Source organism: Palaemon carinicauda, chromosome 3 (genome assembly GCF_036898095.1).
Source record: "Palaemon carinicauda isolate YSFRI2023 chromosome 3, ASM3689809v2, whole genome shotgun sequence".
In the NCBI taxonomy this organism is placed as follows: Eukaryota; Metazoa; Arthropoda; class Malacostraca; order Decapoda; family Palaemonidae; genus Palaemon; species Palaemon carinicauda.
The window spans coordinates 137,096,131-137,115,673 of record NC_090727.1 but is presented as its reverse complement, the minus strand read 5'-3'; positions in this window follow the sequence as shown (position 1 = coordinate 137,115,673).

Below are 19,543 nucleotides of genomic sequence, written 5' to 3'. Positions count from 1 at the left end.
TCAACATTGGAAATTTATCTGATTGTTCAAATTAGGCTGTTAATGCAATTTAAAAAAAATAGGATTTCAGTAAAAATCGATGGTCACTTTAACATATCCTATGCATTTATTCAAGATTTACACAATCTTTACAAGTGCCATCTAGGAAAAAAAAAACCTAACATTTGATGGGAACAATTATCTACATATATAACTTTAACCTGGTAATCCAGTGAAAAAGTTAATCAAACATGTCCTAAGAAAAAACCAATAAAGTACAAAAATGAAGCCAGAAGGTAAAGGGAAGTATAGCGAGAACTTACAAGAACTTGAATATGGTTATCCATGAATAAAAAGAAGTTAGTCAATACAAAAACGACAATTGATATCATATGTCCATTAAGATTACCATAACAAATAAAATACATCACAATGAACATACAGGCTACAAACAAAAACTTTGCGCGCACACCCGAATGTTCATATCCAAATTACTTAAATGAAATTGTCTACTTATTCATTAACTAAAAGGAAACGTGCAAGTTTTCCTTGGAATGTGAAAAAGACAGAGTTTATATTGGAGGGTTCATCCTAGTGACTGGCTTCATAGTCCAAATGAATTTCCAGTGAACAGTAGAGTACTCCCCGGGGATGTGTTTTCACCTATGTTGTTTATCCTCTTCATGGATTTTGTGATGTATAGAACAGTTGAGGATGGTGGAGAAGGATTGGTAACAGGATATTAGCTGACCTAGAGTATGCTGATGAAGATCTTATTAGCAGAATACCACAGGACTTACAAAGCTTGCTTACCACAATGCATGAAATATCACATTGTAGTGTGAATTGGTAACTGTGACTGCTGGTGTTTGTATGCTTGCTTGGCAACATTGAGTCTCTAACACTGTACCGGCTTGGCCAACACCTTTCCACAACTTTAAGCCGAATAAAGCCAACGTTCCAGCAACTGTGTTTGGTATTCCACAATCTATTAGGCTTAATATTCACCATGGACAAGTTTCTGAGGCCCAGCCCGATTGACATGGACCCAGAATCAGCCAATGCGGAGGACAAATGGATTATGTGGCATGATAACTTTGAGGCATTCTGTGTGGCCATCAACCCGGACTTAAATCCAGATAAGTTGGCCTTGCTTCGTGCTCACGTATCTTGTAAACTGTTTAAGATGATTAAAAGTGCCACCACATATGCCGCTGCCATAAGCCTGTTGAAGGCTAGATTTGTGAAACAGAAAAGTGAGGTGTTTGCCAGATACAAACTAGCCACCTGCAGGCAACAGAGTGACGAGACTCTGGATGCTTTTTTGAATAAACTCAAAGGTCTGGCCTCTGAATGTAGCTTCACTGAATGTACAGCCGCTCAGGCTGAAGAACTGGCCATCAGAGATTCATACATCACGGGTATGGCATCTAATGCAATCCGACAGAGACTGTTAGAGAACTTATCCTTGGACTTATCCACAGCTGTGAAACAAGCCCATGCACTGGAAATGACTCAACTGCACTCAGCGTCTTATGCAAGTGAAACCAATACCACAGTGGCAGCATTGATAGATGATCAGGCAAAACTCGAAACGGATCCCAACAGTTTTCTGATCGAAATGAGTGACTCCCAGAATCCAAGTGAGTGTGCTTCCGCCGTCAGCGGTCAGAGGTGCTTCTTTTGTGGAGGATCCTACATCCCAGAGCCCACTGCCCAGCCAAGAAAGCCTCGTGTTCCAACTGTCAGAAGGTAGGTCATTATGCTCGTGTCTGCAAGTCGCAAAGAAAACAATGGAACAATAATGGTAAATCAACTAACTCTTATCTTGTAGCTGGAATAGTCCCAGACACCCTCCCACAGTCCACCCCTGCTTCCATGACATGGACCGCTGTGGCTGCAGCTTCTTCTGCACTACAAAGTGTTTACAGAACTGTCCTACCTGTAGAACTGAATGGAGGCGACTCCCTGGACGGGCTGGTCGACACTGGAGCATTTAAAAACTTTATAGATGCCAAAGTAGCTAAGGCTATGAACTCAGTGACTCGTTCTTCAGCTTGCAGCATAACCATGGCTAATGCCAAACAGACAATGAAACTTAACAAGTGTTGCAATTACGATTTAACCGTAAGTGGAAGAGTATACCCTGCGTTCTGTCTGCACTTGATGGATGATTGCGTGGCTCCAGTCGTTTTGGGACATGACTTCCTACAGTTACACGAGCAAGTCAGCGTAGACTTTGGTGGGACGCTACCGCCTTTGGAGCTAAGCATCCAGTCACCTTGTGCTCTGATAGCGGCTCAAATTGACCCACCAGCCATCTTCGACTGTCACCCGATACAGGTGAAATCCAGATGGTATTCCAAAGAGAACTCCGAGTTCATCAAGAAAGAAGTAAAAAGGCTGCTAGAGGAGGGCATCATCACACCGAGTCACAGTTCATGGAGAGCTATAGTGGTAGTCGTAGATCAGTGTGACAAGAAAAGATTGGTCATAGATTACTCTCAAACCATAAACAGATTCACCAACCTAATTGCTTATCCTGTTCCAGGGATCACCGAGATGATTGAGAAAATTTCTACTTACCGCTACTTCAGCTCCATAGACTTGAAGGCAGCATATCATCAAATACCATTGAACACGGCTGATCGGAAATTCACGGCATTCAAAGCGGATGGAAGGCTGTTTGAATTCACGCGTTTGCCTTTTAAAGTAACCAACGGGGCTACCTGCTTTTAGCAAGTTCTCAACGAAATTATTGGTAAGGAACAACTAGAGGGTACGTTCACCTGCATAGATGACATCACGGTCTGCGGTCACACACGTGAAGAACACGACAGAAATCTGAAACGCTTTCAAGAAACTGTATTGAAGTATGGACTTACCATAAATGACAAGAAAAGTGTTTATGCTCAAACATCAATCTGAATTTTGGGCCATGTAGTGAATGATCACCAAATCCTACCTGACCCGGAGAGAATGCGTCCATTGCTGGAGATGAACCCTCCGGACAGTACCCCTAGTCTCAAAAGAACGTTAGGACTCTTATCCCACTACGCGAAGTGGGTACCGAACTTCTCCCAGAAAATTCGACCTTTAGTCGAAGTGAAAACTTTCCCGATGGCTAAATCCGCAGAACAAGCACTCGAAGAACTAAAGAATGAAATATCTATTGCTTCACTTGCTGCGATAGATGACAAAGCAGTCTTTGTAGTCAAAACAGACGCCTCTGCTGACGCCGTTGCAGCCTTATTGACACAAGAAGGAAAACCGGTGGCCTTCTTTTCTCACTCGCTCTCAGAATCGGAGAAATGACAATCAGCAGTGGAACGCAAAGCATGTGCTATCATAGAAGCCATCAAGAAATGGTGACACTTTCTGCTAGTACGTAAATTTACTCATAACTGATCAGCAATCTGTGCGTTTCCTGTTTGACGCCAAGATCCACGGCAAAATCAAGAATGAAAAAATAATGCAGTGGAGGTTGGAACTGAGTTGTTTTAACTTTGACATCACATACAGACCTGGATCAAAGAACCAAGTAGCAGACGCTCTCTCTCATGCCTCGGGATGTGTGGCTTCACTTACCTGTACTCAAGAAGACGAGCTGACTCAGCTTCACGAGCACCTGTGTCCTCCAGGAATCAGAAGGATGACCCACATCATAAGACAGAGAAACTTACCCTTTACCATTGAAGAAGCTCGGACTGTCATGCGTAAATGTCAAACCTGTGCTAAGATCAAACCTAAGTTCTCCAAAGAAATAGGAACATTGATAAAAGCTACCAGGCCATTCGAGCGTCTGGCTATCGACTTCAAAGGTCCGATGCCGTCCCCCACAAAGAACAGATGCATTCTCAACATAACCAACGAGTACAGCAGATTTCCGTTCGCCTTTGCAACAGAAGACACCTCAGTGAGTACCACCATTAAATGTTTGTCTACTCTCTTTTCAGTTTGGATCCTGCCTGAGTACATTCATTCAGACAGGGGACCTGCTTTCGTGTCGTCAGAGTACCAAAAGTTCCTTCATGACCGTGGAGTGGCTACAAGCGTATAACCCCCGTGGCAATGGCCAGATCGAGAGAGCCAATGGAACTTTGTGGCGCACCGTAAGGTTAGCTCTCGCTTCTCTCTCCCTCCCTATAAAAATGTGTGAGGCTGTCCTGGATCAAGCATTACACAGCATGAGGTCCCTTCTGTGCATCGCTACGAACCAAACACCGCATGAGCGCATGTTCCTACATCCCAGGAAAGCAACATACGGGCAGGCGGCTCCATCGTGGATGACAGAAAATGAGCAAGCTCTTCAAAAGAAAACGGTTAGGAAATCCAAGTACGAACCTGATGTAGAGGAAGTTAGACTCCTGCATGTCAACCCACAATGGGTTCGTGTTGCGCATCAAGACGGCAATGAATCCACTGTGTTGACTCGTCACTTGGCTCCTGCAGCTAAAGTATTCAGTTCAAACACCTGTCACAATAAAGGAAGCCGTCACATCTTCAACATGCAAGAGAATGGTAAGACTCCCATCAATCAAGGAGCCCCCCTCCCATCTGGAGACCCCAGCCAGAGAACGGAAAGAAGTCGAGTGGATACAGAACAAGTCCAGGGGAGGGAGCCTGCAACTGAACAGCAACAAACCACAGAACTGCCCACCCCAGGAAAGGCACCGTCGAAAGGAACGCCAACCTCAGAGGTGCCTCAACGCTCAAGTCGCACTAGGCGCCCTCCTGGCTATCTCTCAGATTTTTTCCTAGATGAGTGGGAGTAGTATGGGTGGTAAGTGTCCTTATGTCAATATGTTCATTATGAATTAGTAGTTATAAGGCCCATTGTTACCATTGTGTTTTTTATGTAAGTGAGATGAGCCCAGTTATCGAATAAAATAACTACTAATGAGTTTTGTAATGTGAATGTGAAATTTCTAGTGTCAATAAGGTTAGTTTTGTAATGCAAATGCAATGTGAGAATAATTGCAGTTGGTGTGAAATCTGAGTGAATTCATGTTTTGTTATGATACGAACGTGTACTGTACTGTATATTCTTCTTTTCAGTGGGGGTGAATGTGGTGTGAATTGGTAACTGTGACTGCTGGTGTTTGTATGCTTGCTTGGCAACATTGAGTCTCTAACACTGTACCGGCTTGGCCAACACCTTGCCACAACTTTAAGCCGAATAAAGCCAACGTTCCAGCAACTGTGTTTGGTATTCCACACACATGAGGTTGGGCTCAAGATAGATAAAAGAAAGGCAGAGAGGATGAGAACGGAATATGAAATGGAAGATGAAATATCATTAGAAGGAGAAAGGATTATTAGGTGGAATCAATTAAATATGTAGTAACTATGATCCCCAATACGGGATCTTTAGAATTTGAGTTTAATGAATGATTTAGAAAAGAACAAATCAGATAATGGTTAGGATAAGTAAAATTTGGAAATCAAATGGCCTGAAATTAAATATAAAACCAGGCTATATATCAGTTTAGTGAGATCTGTGTTACTGTATGGAAATGAGTCGTGGTATGACAATGAAATGATATCCAACAGATTTTGTAGATTTGAGAACAAAACCTTCAGAAGTATACTGGGAGTTAAATGAAGCTCAAGATAAAGACGACTGGCAAAATCTAATTGAGGTCTTTAGCACCACTAAGCATGGAGTAGATGATGATGAAGATTATTATTATTATTATTATTATTATTATTATTATTATTATTATTATTATTATTATTATTATTATTATTATTATTACTTGCTATGCTACAACTCTAGTGGGAAAAGCAGGATGCTTGCCCAGTGGCCCCAACAGGGAAAATAGCCCAGTGAGGAAACGAAACAACGAAAATTGAAATATTTTAAGAACAATAACATTAGAATAAATATTTCCTATATCAATTGTAAAAACTTTAACAACACAAGAGTAAGAGAAATTAGATAGAACAGTGTTCCGAGTGTACCATCAAGCAAGAGAACTCTAACCCATGGTACAGTGTCTATGGCACTACCCAAGACTAAAGAACATTGGTTTGATTTTTGAGTGTCCTTCTCCTAGAAGAGCTGCTTACCATAGCTAAAAAGTCTCTTCTACCTTTACCAAGAAGAAAGTAGCAACTGAACAATTGCAGTGCAGTAGTTAACCCCCCGGGCATAGAAGAATTGTTTCGTAAAATCGATGTTGGCAGGTGTATGAGGACAGAGGAGAATCCGTAAAGATTAAGCCAGATTGATTGATTGATTGATTTGAGGTTTTCTGGCATGCTGACATTTAAAATATTTGACGCCGGACTATTCTGTGTAGCCTATGTGTAGGCTAAGGGAAAGTGGACCGTAACCAAAGAGAAGAATCTAATGTTGAGATACTACCGCTAGAGCGTTATGGGGTCCTTTGACTGGCCATGCAGTATTACATTGGATCCTTCTTTCTGGTTATGGTTCATTACACCGAATAGTCTGGCCTATTCTTTACACATTCTCCTCTGTCCTCATACTCCTGACAACACGGAGATTACCAAACAATTCCTCTTCTCTCAAGGGGTTAGCTACTGCAATGTAATTGTTCAGTTGACACTTTCCTCTTGGTAATGATAGAAGAGACTCTTTAGCTATGGTGAGCAGCTTTTCTAGGACACTCCGAAATCAAACCTCTGTACCATCATACCATGGTCTTCCACTGCCTTGGTTAGAGTTCTCTTGCTTGAAGGTGCACTCGGGCACACTATTCTATCTCATTTCTTTTCTTCTTGTTTTGTTAAATTTTTTATAGTTTGTATAGAAAATATTTTAATTTTAATGTTACTGTTCTTAAAATACCTCATTTTTTTTTCCTTGTTTCCTTTCCTCACTGGGTTATTTTCCTGGTAGGGGCCCCTGGGCTTGTAGTATCCTGCTTCCCCAACTGGGATTGTGGTTTGGCAGGTAATTATATATATATATATATATATATATATATATATATATATATATATATATATATATATATATATATGTGTGTGTGTGTGTGTGTGTGTGTGTGTGTGTGTGTGTGTGTGTGTGTAAAGCCCCTTCCGGAATAAAAATTCAACTACTCAGTTACTTCACACACTTACACAGAAGTAATGAAGTGTGACACGTTGAACATTAGACTCACTTTGCCATTCCAGCATATCTTGTTTGTAGGCTACTCCTGTCCATTGTTTCATGGATGACAATCGTCTTCATTTAAGTCCTTTTCCTCCTACCTAGAACGTCAAAACTATGTTCTTTTCACTGGTCTATTTTGTCAATTCGTATCAGATAACTGAACCACCTTGAAACACTGATTCAGTCATTCACCTACTGTACGCTTTCTTTTATACCACTTATGCACATTTCAACATTCGCTACCAAAAAAGCATCCCTTAAAGTAAAGGTAATTTGATTTGTTCTTATATATATACAAAATTTTTAAGAATCTACCAATTAAAATTTCGGGTATATCATTTCGATAGATGGATGGTAAAAACATTTAACAGTTACACATAATACCTAGATAATTTTAATCACAACCTTGTCATATTAGAATCTACAACCTCCATAAATTCGATCCAATGACGTCGGAAGAAAAGGCTTTGCGAATTGGTGACGTAGCGAAGTTGCGGCTTAGTTGCCATTTGTTGTTGAACCTATTCCGGACTATGTTGTGTTATTTATAATTGTGTATTAAAATAGTAGCCCACATTGCATTTTTCCGTGTGTAATTTTTTAGTGCTCGTAAATTCCGCCTGTGTGAAATTAAGTGTATCTAGGCCACCCATTCAGCTGCATTGAGTCACTTTATGCCTTTGCTTGAGGTCTAGGCCTACAATAATCCAGCTACACCTAGGCCGCCAATGTACACTAAGGTAAGGTGAATTTATTGAATTTGTCTTTTTTTCTGCCTGGAATTTCATACTAGAATAACTATATATCTGTAAAGATTTAAATTTTATCTTGAAGGTTACTGTACTGGCCTAGGCTTATGGGCTTTAAAACTTAGCACTTAGGTGTACAGTAGTATAATATCAGTTAGGAGATTGGATTCAAACACTTCATTTGAACCATACAACATATATTTGGATGCCTTATTATTTAGCCAAATACACGAACTATTTATTTTCCCGTCAAATCTAGGTTGTGTGGTTCAAATGAGTCTTTGATTAAAAGTTTCAATTATGTCAGTTCGAAATCGGTAGCCTTTGTAATTGATTGGGATGGACCAGGCGTCATATTTTAAAAGTTATGACTGATAATCAACATTTTATAGACTGAAACCAATGCAAGAACACCACCCTGCCTGAGGCTCCCCACCTAGCCTAACCTAATGTAGGAGCTGTATCCTTACCTACTCGCGACCCCCCATAGACTGCCGTATCCTTAGCTTACCCCAATTCTAAGTCTCAACTCTGTGTTTGCTTCCCAACCAACTTCACTCCTGGCAAGGTAACATCAGGTCATCATAATATTACATAAATTGTAAAGCTAGATTCACATTAGTCAATTATATTTCAGACCAAGATAAGACATATTTTCCCCAAAAGAAAATGAATGTTACAAGTAATGAGTAAGTTCATGCCAGTTCCAATGAACTACGTTTACCCCTCAATCTCCTAACTAATATTGAATGTTGGGGTAAACCACCTGTTCATGAGTTTTCCTATCATGTGACTTATATATTATAACAGTTTCGGGGATCCCAGTTGGAAACTGGTTTTTGGGTTTGGGAATGGGTGGTAAATTTTTAGTTTCAGCCAAATTTGGAAAAATGCAATAAAAATATATTTGTTGCATCAGAAATAGTGTGGTTTCAATGAATTTAACGTTTATTTTGACTGCAAACCAACCGATTTAGAGATTTACTATGTATACCCTAGTTCATCCCACCAATTATGGGGGACACCCTTTGGGAACCGGGGTTTTGGGTGGGGGAAGGGGGGGGAGGGTGTTGGGGCATTGAATGATATTTGCAATAAATGAATAATTAATGTTCCAGCACCCCTCCCCCATACCCCTAACTAGGCCTACCGGGGGGAGAGGGGTAGGGCCCCCCAGCGACCCCCCCTTAGAGCCACAGTAATTTTCAGGGCACCACAGAACCTAACAAACCCACCTAACCTAACCTAGGGGCCCTGTACCCCTACTGGGGGGGGGGGGGGCTTCGCCCCCCCTGCGACCCCCCCTTATGGCCAAAGTAATTTTCAAGGCACCACAGAACCTAACAAACCCACCTAACCTAACCTAGGGGCCCTGTACCCCTACCGGGGGGGGCTTCGCCCCCCCTGCGACCCCCCCCCTTAAGGCCACAGTAATTTTCAGGGCACCACAGAACCTAACAAACCCACCTAACCTAACCTAGGGGCCCTGTACCCCTACCGGGGGGGGCTTCGCCCCCCCCTGCGACCCCCCCTTATGGCCACAGTAATTTTCAAGGCACCACAGAACCTAACAAACCCACCTAACCTAACCTAGGGGCCCTGTACCCCTACCGGGGGGGCTTCGCCCCCCCTGCGACCCCCCCTTAAGGCCACAGTAATTTTCAGGGCACCACAGAACCTAACAAACCCACCTAACCTAACCTAGGGGCCCTGTACCCCTACCGGGGGGGGCTTCGCCCCCCCTGCGACCCCCCCTTTAACCAGGGGTAAATTTGAATATATATATTTTGTTAAATCACTTCTTACCTTAAACGGAAGATGTAGATGAAGATGTGGAAGGTTGTGGTTGACCCTCTTCTGAATCATCAAGTACTGGAATACGTTCAGATTTGGTACAATACCACACATGTCTATCCTCACGAAAATGTAAAGGCGAATCACATTTACCACACTGGACACTTAAAGGTAATACGGAATGCTCCCTTAGAAAACGATTCACTACTTCAGGAGTTCCATTATAATTCCCATGAAATCGGCCGATCACATCAAAATAGGAATAACGACATATTTCACACAACCGTACCGGAGGATCCATGACAGTAAAATGACGTGTGATGAAAATATAGAAACCGGAACTTTTGAAAACCGAAAACAAACGACAATCACGGGTTTCTCCCATAATGAAATAGGGAAAAAAACAAAATAGTATCGTTTACAATGTTATATTGCACGAAAAACAGATCCTTGAAACAAGACTGAGAGACCAATGAATCGTCCAATAATAACCCTTGAAAAGAACCCAGTAGTATTTTGATTGGAGGAGCGACATTAATGGGAGGAGCAAATGCGCATTCAAGTAAATATTGTCACATTACGCAATGGGGCGGAGCCAAGTAAGATGAAAACAGACATACAAACGAACAAGAGCTACCTTGCGTGCCCATGGAAAGATATACACTAAACTTAGAAAAAGTCAAGACCTTCAATTCCTGAAATATTTTTTTTCTCTGTAAGTATGCATTAGCGACAATAATGTATTGAGAAGAAGTGTTTTGTTATCACGTGCTTTACTAGGAAAATATATTAATATAATACATTTCCCAATTTGGTTGAATCCAAAACTTTACCGAATGGGTGATTTAGGCAATATTAATGGTACAAAATTCATAATAAACATAAGTTGTAAAAATATCTGGTTCATGTAGTGGCATGAAATTTAAGTATCATAATTAATCTACCTATAATTTACATCACGTTCCTCGAACGGTGTTTACTCCTCTGTGGCTTGCTTTGCTCACAAATAAACATTGTCTCATTGCTCTTGTGTTCTGGCAACTGGTGGATAGTTTAGCTGCACACGCCATCCCATTGGGTCACTTAATGTATCGTAATTAGGTACCTGTAATTCATGGTATTATTAAAGTAAAACATGGAAAAATCTTTACTAATAAAGGGATGTGGTTTTACATGTATACAGTACATGAAAACTTGAGTTTTCTTCGAAAATAAAGTTAATTTCCTTCGCAATGAAAAACAGTAGTTAATAAGATATACCCAAATATATCCTACAGTAATGCGGGCCACCCAGTGAGAACTGGGGATTTTGGGTTGGGGAAAACTACTGCCGAATTGATAAATAATGGCAAAACTAACCTTTTCTTCTCCATACATTATTCTCTTAGGAGCAAAATAAATCAACATTAAATACACAAAACATGTGCATCTGCTTCCCCTGAAATATTTACAATACAGTATTTCAATTTTGTTTACATTTTACAAACCACGCGTATCTGCTACAGTTCGTGTGTTTTTTGTTTACAGTAGCTTGTTGCGCAATAACGACTTTATACTTCCTATGCATTATTCATCCCTCCACTTTCTTTCTACCAATGGAATTACTTCTGGTCGTTCATTTGTTCGTAGCTCCTCCTCCTTCCTTCCCCTACCATATGATGAAGTTTACCATATTTGAGTATGTTTGTATGCTTGAGTGTGACATAGGCAGTTCTGTGATCCATCAAATTTTCTTTGCACAGCTCTTAAGTTCCCTTGAAGCTGTGTTACGAGTTGGGTGTGCGTTATGGAGCCCTACGTAACAAAGTTTAATGGCTGCCATTATTGCTATACGGATGCTATAGCCAAGTTTTACGGTGAGTACAGGGATACTTCTTGATACAAAAGCTTCTGCTTACGAAATTTTCACACTGCAAAACGAGATGCGAAGATTTTTCCGACTCGCATTGAGAAAAATGTTTCATGATAAGAAAAGAGATTTGCCAGCCAGGCCTAGAATAAAAGTCACCCATTAAAAATATGAGCTCAGTTGAAGAAAATGTGTTGTTTGTGCATACAGTAATAAAATATGTATCTCTCTATAGGAAGTTTAGCTATAATAGTATAGTGCATATGGTACTGTATATTTTGTGTATGTACAGTATTAAACTGGATATATGCAGTATGGTCTAATAACTATTTAATTTACAGGTGTTAACAGTTAATTGTTCCGTAACTGACAGACAAACCACGCTATTTAATAGGGGTTATTACTTTTGGCGTAGCTGAAATGACGAGCCATTAAAATTTTAATGAGGGTTTACTACCCCACCGCTAGTTAGCGGGGGTGGGGGGTGGGGTGTTAGCCTGCTTAAACCCCCCCCCCCCACACACACTTGTGCTTGAGCTCACTTTACTTTTGGCTCGGAGCGGGAACGGTTTTTGCCTCTCTCTCCTCACCTATTTTGGACTGACATTAATTTTTGTCTTTTTACTTACTTTTTCTTATACTGTACTTGTAATATATATAAGCATTCTTTATGTTTATGTATATATTGTGTATAGAAATGTAGTAAGTTTTCTTTTCAGTGTTGTGCTGTTTGTGTGATGTACGACAACGACACTTGCGTAGCAAGGCCATCACAGTTTCTCTTCGTGGGGAACAACCTCTCCCTCTCGGGTACATCGGTCTTCCCGTCGGCATATTTCCGTTATCTCTGCCACCGCAGGGGAATCGTCATCGCCTGGACCCTCTTCATTCATCTATTATCTTCGCTTTTCCTCTTTTCCTCTTTTCCTACGGGAAACTTGGATTCTCAGCGAAGGGAATGTGGCCTTTTTTTAGATTGACTACGGTCTCTCTCTACTTGAGGTTGTTCATCTTTACTACAACTACGTACTATTACGGTAGTTGCTTTCCCGTTGCGGGTTAGGTTGCTATTCCGTTTGTTTGTTTCAATTATATTTAGTGAAATCTAATTGTATTTTAACTTTTCAGCTTTTTCCGTGGGGAACACTTCCCTTAGGGGGTTCAGTGGTTCTCACCATTATATTCTTAGATGATTAGATAATTATAATTCTGTTATAATTATGCTTTTATTACAGTTGCTCCGCCCCCCCCCCCCACCCTTCACCCGGGGATGTTATCTGGGGAGGTGGGCGCATACTTAATTCTTATTTTATGTTTTTTTCCCTCGGGGTTCCTCTTTGGAGTTTCTCCCTAGGGAATTTCTGTTAAAATAATTATTTAATTTTATTTTCCCAGTTAACTATGCAGTTTTTTTTCGTTCGACTAAAGAGTGCCAACGAAGCAGAGCTGTCCTGTTCATGTCTGGGGATTCTGCTGTCGCTGCTGTCCCTCAGAGCACGTCGTCATGGGCGTTATCCCTTCTCTTAGAAGTTCTCCCGTGACAACATGCCAGCACTTCAGATCATCTTAGAACGCTAATGGAGGTTCGCCTCCAGGGGTTGGACAACTTCCCTTCCGAGGGAGGTTTCCTCCCCAGGTGTGAGGTTTTCCCCCTTCAGAGGGAGAACTCCCCATACCTTGATAAATTCATCGCCTTTGACTACTGTTGCTGGCCTGCAGCCAGACTTTTCTCCCCCCTTGCTGAGTTTCTCTTCCTTCAGTGGTGGAGCGCAGTCTTGGCAAGTCTCTTCTACGAAGAGACTTCTCTTTGGAGAATCGCTACTACTAAGGTCAGCTTGCTGATCCACTAGCCCTAAGGGGCGTCACCACGAGTGTCTTCAGGTCTCTTCTACGAAGTGTCACCTCTCTCGTTCGCGAGAGAGACCACTCATAGAGACTCCTCTTCGGAGGATCGCTACTGATAAGGTCAGCTTGCTGATCCAATGGCCCTAAGGGGCGTCACCACGAGTGTCTTCAGGTCCCTTCTACGAAGTGTCACCTCTCTCGTTTGCGAGAGAGACCACTCATAGAGACTCCTCTTCGGAGGATTGCTACTGATAAGGTCAGCTTGCTAATCCAATGGCCTAAGGGGCGTCACCACGTGTGTCTTCAAGTCTTCTACGAAGTGCACCTTTCTCGTTCGCGGGAGAGGTCTCTCATAGAGACTCCTCCTCGGAGGATCAAGCAGAACTTCCAGTGACCTCTACTGCAACGTGGTCCTTTGGACTTCGGTCCTGGACTCTAACACGGACCTTTCACGGTCCCATCGGTGGATGCTTGCCCTTCCAAAGGGCACATCCCAGTTCCTGATCGTCCTGCCAGCTGACCTACCGATCTACCAGCGCAACTTTGCACTGCAACGAAGGACTTCGGTCCTGGACTCTAAAGCAGACCTGCTTACGGTCCTCATCGGGGGATGCCCACCCTTTTTTAAGGACACATCCCAGTTCCTGATCGTCCTGCCAGCTGACCCTTCAACCTTCTTCACGCGCTCGCCGATGGTCTTGCGCGCGTGCCAACATACCGCATGGGCTCTTCATTCTAATCCTGCACGTCAATCTGATTCCTGCGCACTCTATGAAGTCGCGCACGTCGCCCGCGCGCGAGCCCCGGGTATTCCCCAGCGCACTCCCCAGTGCAATCGCCAATACCCTCCCACGCGCGAGGCTGCAGGACAACGCGCGGTAAGGGCGCCATCACCGCATTTCCCCCCTGCAAGCGCAGAACAGCGCACTTGCCGGTAGGGGGAAGGTTCCAGAAAGGTCCAGGGACATTTCTTCCTTATCTTCTTTCTTCTTACAGGCGACTCCCCCTCTAGAGGGAGTGTCTGACAGCGCAGCCGGCAGCCCTGGTTTGGGGCTCTAATCAGAACGGTAGCACAGGATTTCAAGCCTGTTCTCTCTGATTTGGGCCACAAATCCTTGGCTGCATCTACTCCCCTGAAGAGGAAAAGAGGAGTTTCGGACGTGGTAACGTCTCCGAGGACGAAGCTGTCTCCTCGTAAGTCTTCGAGTCAGGCACCCTCCCCCCTCAGACTTTTCTCCCTCCCCTTCGGACTAGGATTTCCCGTCCTCAGGAGAGTCACGTGAGGTGAGACGTTCCCCCATCACACCATTGAGGGAAACCCCACCTTGCGTGGTAAAGTCTTCTTGAATAAGGGTAGAAAAGAGCCTGCCTCCGTCGTTGTTGGAATCCTGCATCCCTCCCAGGAGGGAGTCAAAATACTCCAAGACAATACCGGGAGGCCCTTAGCACCGAAATCTACAGGCTGAGACTTTCCTCCGTTATGGGAACGAACCTGTTTGAGCCTAAGAACGTGGAGCAGGCTGCTGAGAGGTGGAGGAAGTCAGCAAGACTCCCTCCTACATTGGGCTTTGACATTCAAGCCCTATAAACCTCCAGCACCCCAGCAGCCACGTCCCATCAAGACAACGGCAGTGAAGACAGTGGTGTCTAAGCCCTTTCCGATCATGGACAAGAAAGGCAAGAAGTCCTCCAGGGGAGGGAAGAATCCTAGAGGGAGCAGCCGAGGCCGCAAACGCTAGGATTGGCAGTCCCCCTGCATGTCCGCCAGTGGGGGGATGCCTACAAGGTTGCACAGACAAGTGGCAGCAACTCGGGGCCGATTCCTGGACGATTTCCGTAATCAGTCAGGGATATCGCGTCCCGTTCACAACATCTCTACCTCCCCTGAGGACGAATCCGGTGTCATTTAGCTCCTTTGCCATGGGATCAGCAAGGGGGCGGGCCGTTAGGGCAGAGGTCCAGATTAAAGCAAACTCCGTTCAGCATGGAGACCGGAAACACGGTCAGTCTTGCAGTGAAGCCGCAAGACTTCATGTGTATACTGGATCTGAAGGACATGTACTTCCAGATCCCAGTCCATCTGTCTTCAAGGAAGTACTTAGGATTCAGCCTAGACCACAAGGGGTACCAGTTCAAGGTGCTGTGTTTTGGTCTCTCCACAGTACCACAGGGTTTCACCAGAGGTGTTCACCCTAATATCATCGTGGGCACACAGGATCGGCATCCGTCTCCTCCGTTAACTGGATAACTGGCTGATCCTAGCAGACTCGGAGTCATCCCTTCTTCAACACCGAGACAAACTTCTAGGACTTTGCCAGGATCTGGGGATCATGGTAAATCTCGAGAAGTCCTAGGCATGATTATAGACACCAATCTCCACAAAGCCTTCCCATCAGACGACAGGATAGCAAGGCTGAGAGGGGTCGCAAGCCCTTTCCTCAGTTGAGAAGAGCTTCCAACTCAATCGGGGTTACGTCTCCTTGGTCTCCTTTCATCCTTGCCTCGTCTAGTTCCCAACGATCACCTCAGGATGAGATCTCTCTGGCTCAAGTCCCGACGGAATCAAGGTTGCGATTCCCCGGACGTCATGATCCCTATGGGTCCTGCGAAACGGACGGACCGCCAGTGGTGGGTAACAGACGAAAACCTACGAAGAGGAGTGGATCTTCTCGCCCTTTCCCCGGATTTAATGCAGTTTTCGGACGCCTCAAAGAAAGGGGGGGCGCTCACGTTCTGTACCACAGGACCTCAGGCCTGTGGTCAGAATCAGAAAAGTGCCTCCATATAAATCATCTAGAGATGAAGGCCGGTTTGTTGGCCCTTCAGCAGTTCCAACGATACCTGGCAGGTTACTCTGTGGTGGTGATAAGCGACAACACCACAGTTGTGGCTTACTTCAACAAGCAAGGAGGTACCTTTTCGAAGCAGCTATCCCATCTTGCAGTACAGTGAACCCTCGTTTATCGCGGTAGATAGGTTCCAGACGCGGGCGCGATAGGTGAAAATCCGCGAAGTAGTGACATCATATTTACCTATTTATTTAACATGTATATTCGGACTTTTAAAACCTTCCCTTGTACGTAGTACTGTTAACAAACCACCCTTTAATGTACAGAACACTTAATGCATGTACTACAGCACCCTAAACTAAAACAGGCACAAATATTAAAGGCGATTTTATATCATGCGTTTCCTAAACACCTAAAAAGCACGATAAAAAATGGCAACCAATGTTTTGTTTACGTTCATCTCTGATCATAATGAAGAAACAAACTCATTTAGTGTACACATATATGTATAGGTTAGTTTTTGCATCGATTATATTGATTATACAGTACTGTATGTTGATTTTTTTATTACCAATGTTTTAGTTTACGTATTTTTCTTAGGACTTCCAAATGAAATGTTTTTCTTTATGACGCCGCCTGAAACGACGGCGTCATAAAGTACTGTACGCTCAGTAAACAACCACGCTCAGAACAAACAAGGCATTTAACGCGCATGATGATAGTGATAAATAATGATACAGTACATACAGTATTTACAGTAAAAGCATTTACAAAATATGTTACCTTACAAATATAATTTACCGTATTTATATAAAATCATACAGTACTGTACAGCACATACAGTATTGTACGTAGCAAAGCAGGAAAACAATTTACGAGAGAGAGAGAGAGAGAGAGAGAGAGAGAGAGAGTGAGTGAGTGAGTGAGTGAGTGAGTGAGTGAGTGAGTGAGTGAGTGAGTGAGTGAGTGAGTGAGTGAGTGTGTGTGTACAGTAAGAATGTTAAAGTAAAAAATAAAGATTGTTACTGTACTCACCACGAAAGAAGTTGAAGAAAAACTTGAATGATGATGGCGATGAATTTGCTGCACAGTAGAAATGATGATGATGAAGCTGATGATGTGTTCTACTGTGCAGCCAGGTAGTATTTTACGTCTCTTCAGACGGAGGTGTCTTTTCCTGGGACACCTCTTCAACTTCTTCCTGGGAAACTTCTTCAATTTCTTCCGAAGGCGTACTAGCAGGAGGAACTGGCTCTTTTTTGCGAGGCTGGAAGAACATTGTGATCGGAAGTTGTTGCCGCTGCTTCTTTTTTCGATCCAAGAGCATTTTGTAGGGAGTCATGTCTTCATCGATCTTGTTGCAGAATTGCATCGAGCGAACCATATCCTCGTCCCACTCTTGCAACATTTCTTTCAACTCCTTCGCATGGTTGCAGGCCTTGGCAAGCCGTTCTAATGTTAAGCCCGTTTCTTCAACATTTTCTTGGGTCTCTTCCTGGGTATCACTCTCTTCTTCACTTGCCGATTTCGTCAGGTCTTCGAGGTCTGCGTCAGTTAGGGGCTGGGAATGGCAGTCCAACAACTCGTCGACGTCTTCAGTCGTCATGTCGCCAAACCCGTCACCTCCAATTATGGCAGCCAACTGCACAGATTTGCGTATTGCAGAGTGTTGGATTTCCGACGGAGTAAATCCCTTGTCGTCGTAAACAATATCGGGCCACAACTTCTTCCAGCTCGCATTCACGGTTGCAGGTTTCATCTCTTGAAGTGCCTTCTGAATATTCTGCAGGCACGTGGCTATGGTGTACTGTCGCCAGTACGCCTTCAAGTTAAAATCTTCATCCTCATCATCTTGGGCAGCATCCACACACGCAACGAGGTCCGCCAAGGTGTTCTTCGTGTAGAGGGCCTTGAACGCCCTGATAACCCCCTGGTCCATCGGTTGAATTAATGACGTGGTGTTGGGTGGTAGGAACTCAACCTGAATGCCCTCATGCGACAGGTCAGTTGCGTGTCCACCAGCGTTATCCATAAGGAGAAGGATCTTGAATGGCAAGCCCTTCTCTAAGAGATATTTGCTGACTTGCGGGATAAAACACTGATGGAACCAGTTGGAGGTCAGCATCTTCGTAATCCATGCTTTTTGATTATGCATCCAGTACACGGGAAGGAGATTCTTATTTTTATTTTTCAAAGCGCGAGAATTTTTCGACTTATAAATAAGCCCCGGCTTTAGCAAAAATCCAGCAGCATTGCCACACATCACGAAGGTAACGCGATCCTTGAATGCTTTAAAGCCAGAGGCTTTGGCTTCCTCTTTGAACAGGAAAGTTCGCGACGGCATTCTCTTCCAAAGCAAGCCGGTCTCATCCATATTAAAGACTTGTTCCGGCTTGTATCCACCTTCGGCGATAATATTCTTGAACGTCTGGTTACGTAAGTTTCAGCAGCGGCAGTGTCAGCGGAAGCAGACTCCCCATGCAGGGAAACGCTTTTCAGGGCGAAGCGTTTCTGAAACTTCGCGAACCATCCTTTGCTGGCGGAAAAACGTTTCTGAGGCTGGGAATCAGTGGATGTCCCTGGTTGAGGATCATCTTCAGCATGGTTGCCGTCGTCGTCTTTAGGTTCCTTTGCAGCAAAATTCTCATATAAGCTTAAAGCCTTTGTTTGGATGGTGTTCGTATCCAACGCTATGTTCTTCTTCCGGCAGTCGGCAATCCACACAGCTAAAGCACCTTCCATGCGTACGATCGTTTTATTACGCGTTGTAACGACTCGCTTCGCTGATCTGCTAAAGGTGATTGCAGCCGTCTTTCTAATGTTCGCCTCGTCCTTCTTGATATAGCGAACAGTAGATTCGTTGATGCCAAAATGGCGGCCGGCGGCCGCGTAACTTCTACCATCTTTTAACATGTCGAGAAGTGTAACCTTCTCAGCTATCGTCATCATCCTTCGGTGGCGTTTAGGCTCACTACCAGCCTTAAGAGAAGCAGAACGCTTGGGAGCCATTACAGTAGGATTTACAGTAACAAAAAGTTCAACTTAAAAAAGTCGCACACAGCACAGATTCACAAACTTAAGAACGTCTACTCAGCGATACGCGGTAACAGAGAGTGGACGATCCAGCCCCGCGAGAACTTAGATGCTGCGGGTATGAGATGATGGCAAAACACCAATCACAGGCTAGATAACAAAACTTGAGTTCTGATTCGTCATCTATCAGCGCTTGAACCAATCACAACCCGTCTTACAGTACTATGATGCGTAGGTTACCAACTCATAGAAGATGCCCCGCGCATACCGAACGTACGTAGATTAAGTAAATACCGTAATAATAATAAATAATGATAATAATACAGTACAGTACTGTAATAATAATAATAATGATAATAATAATAACAATAATAATTTT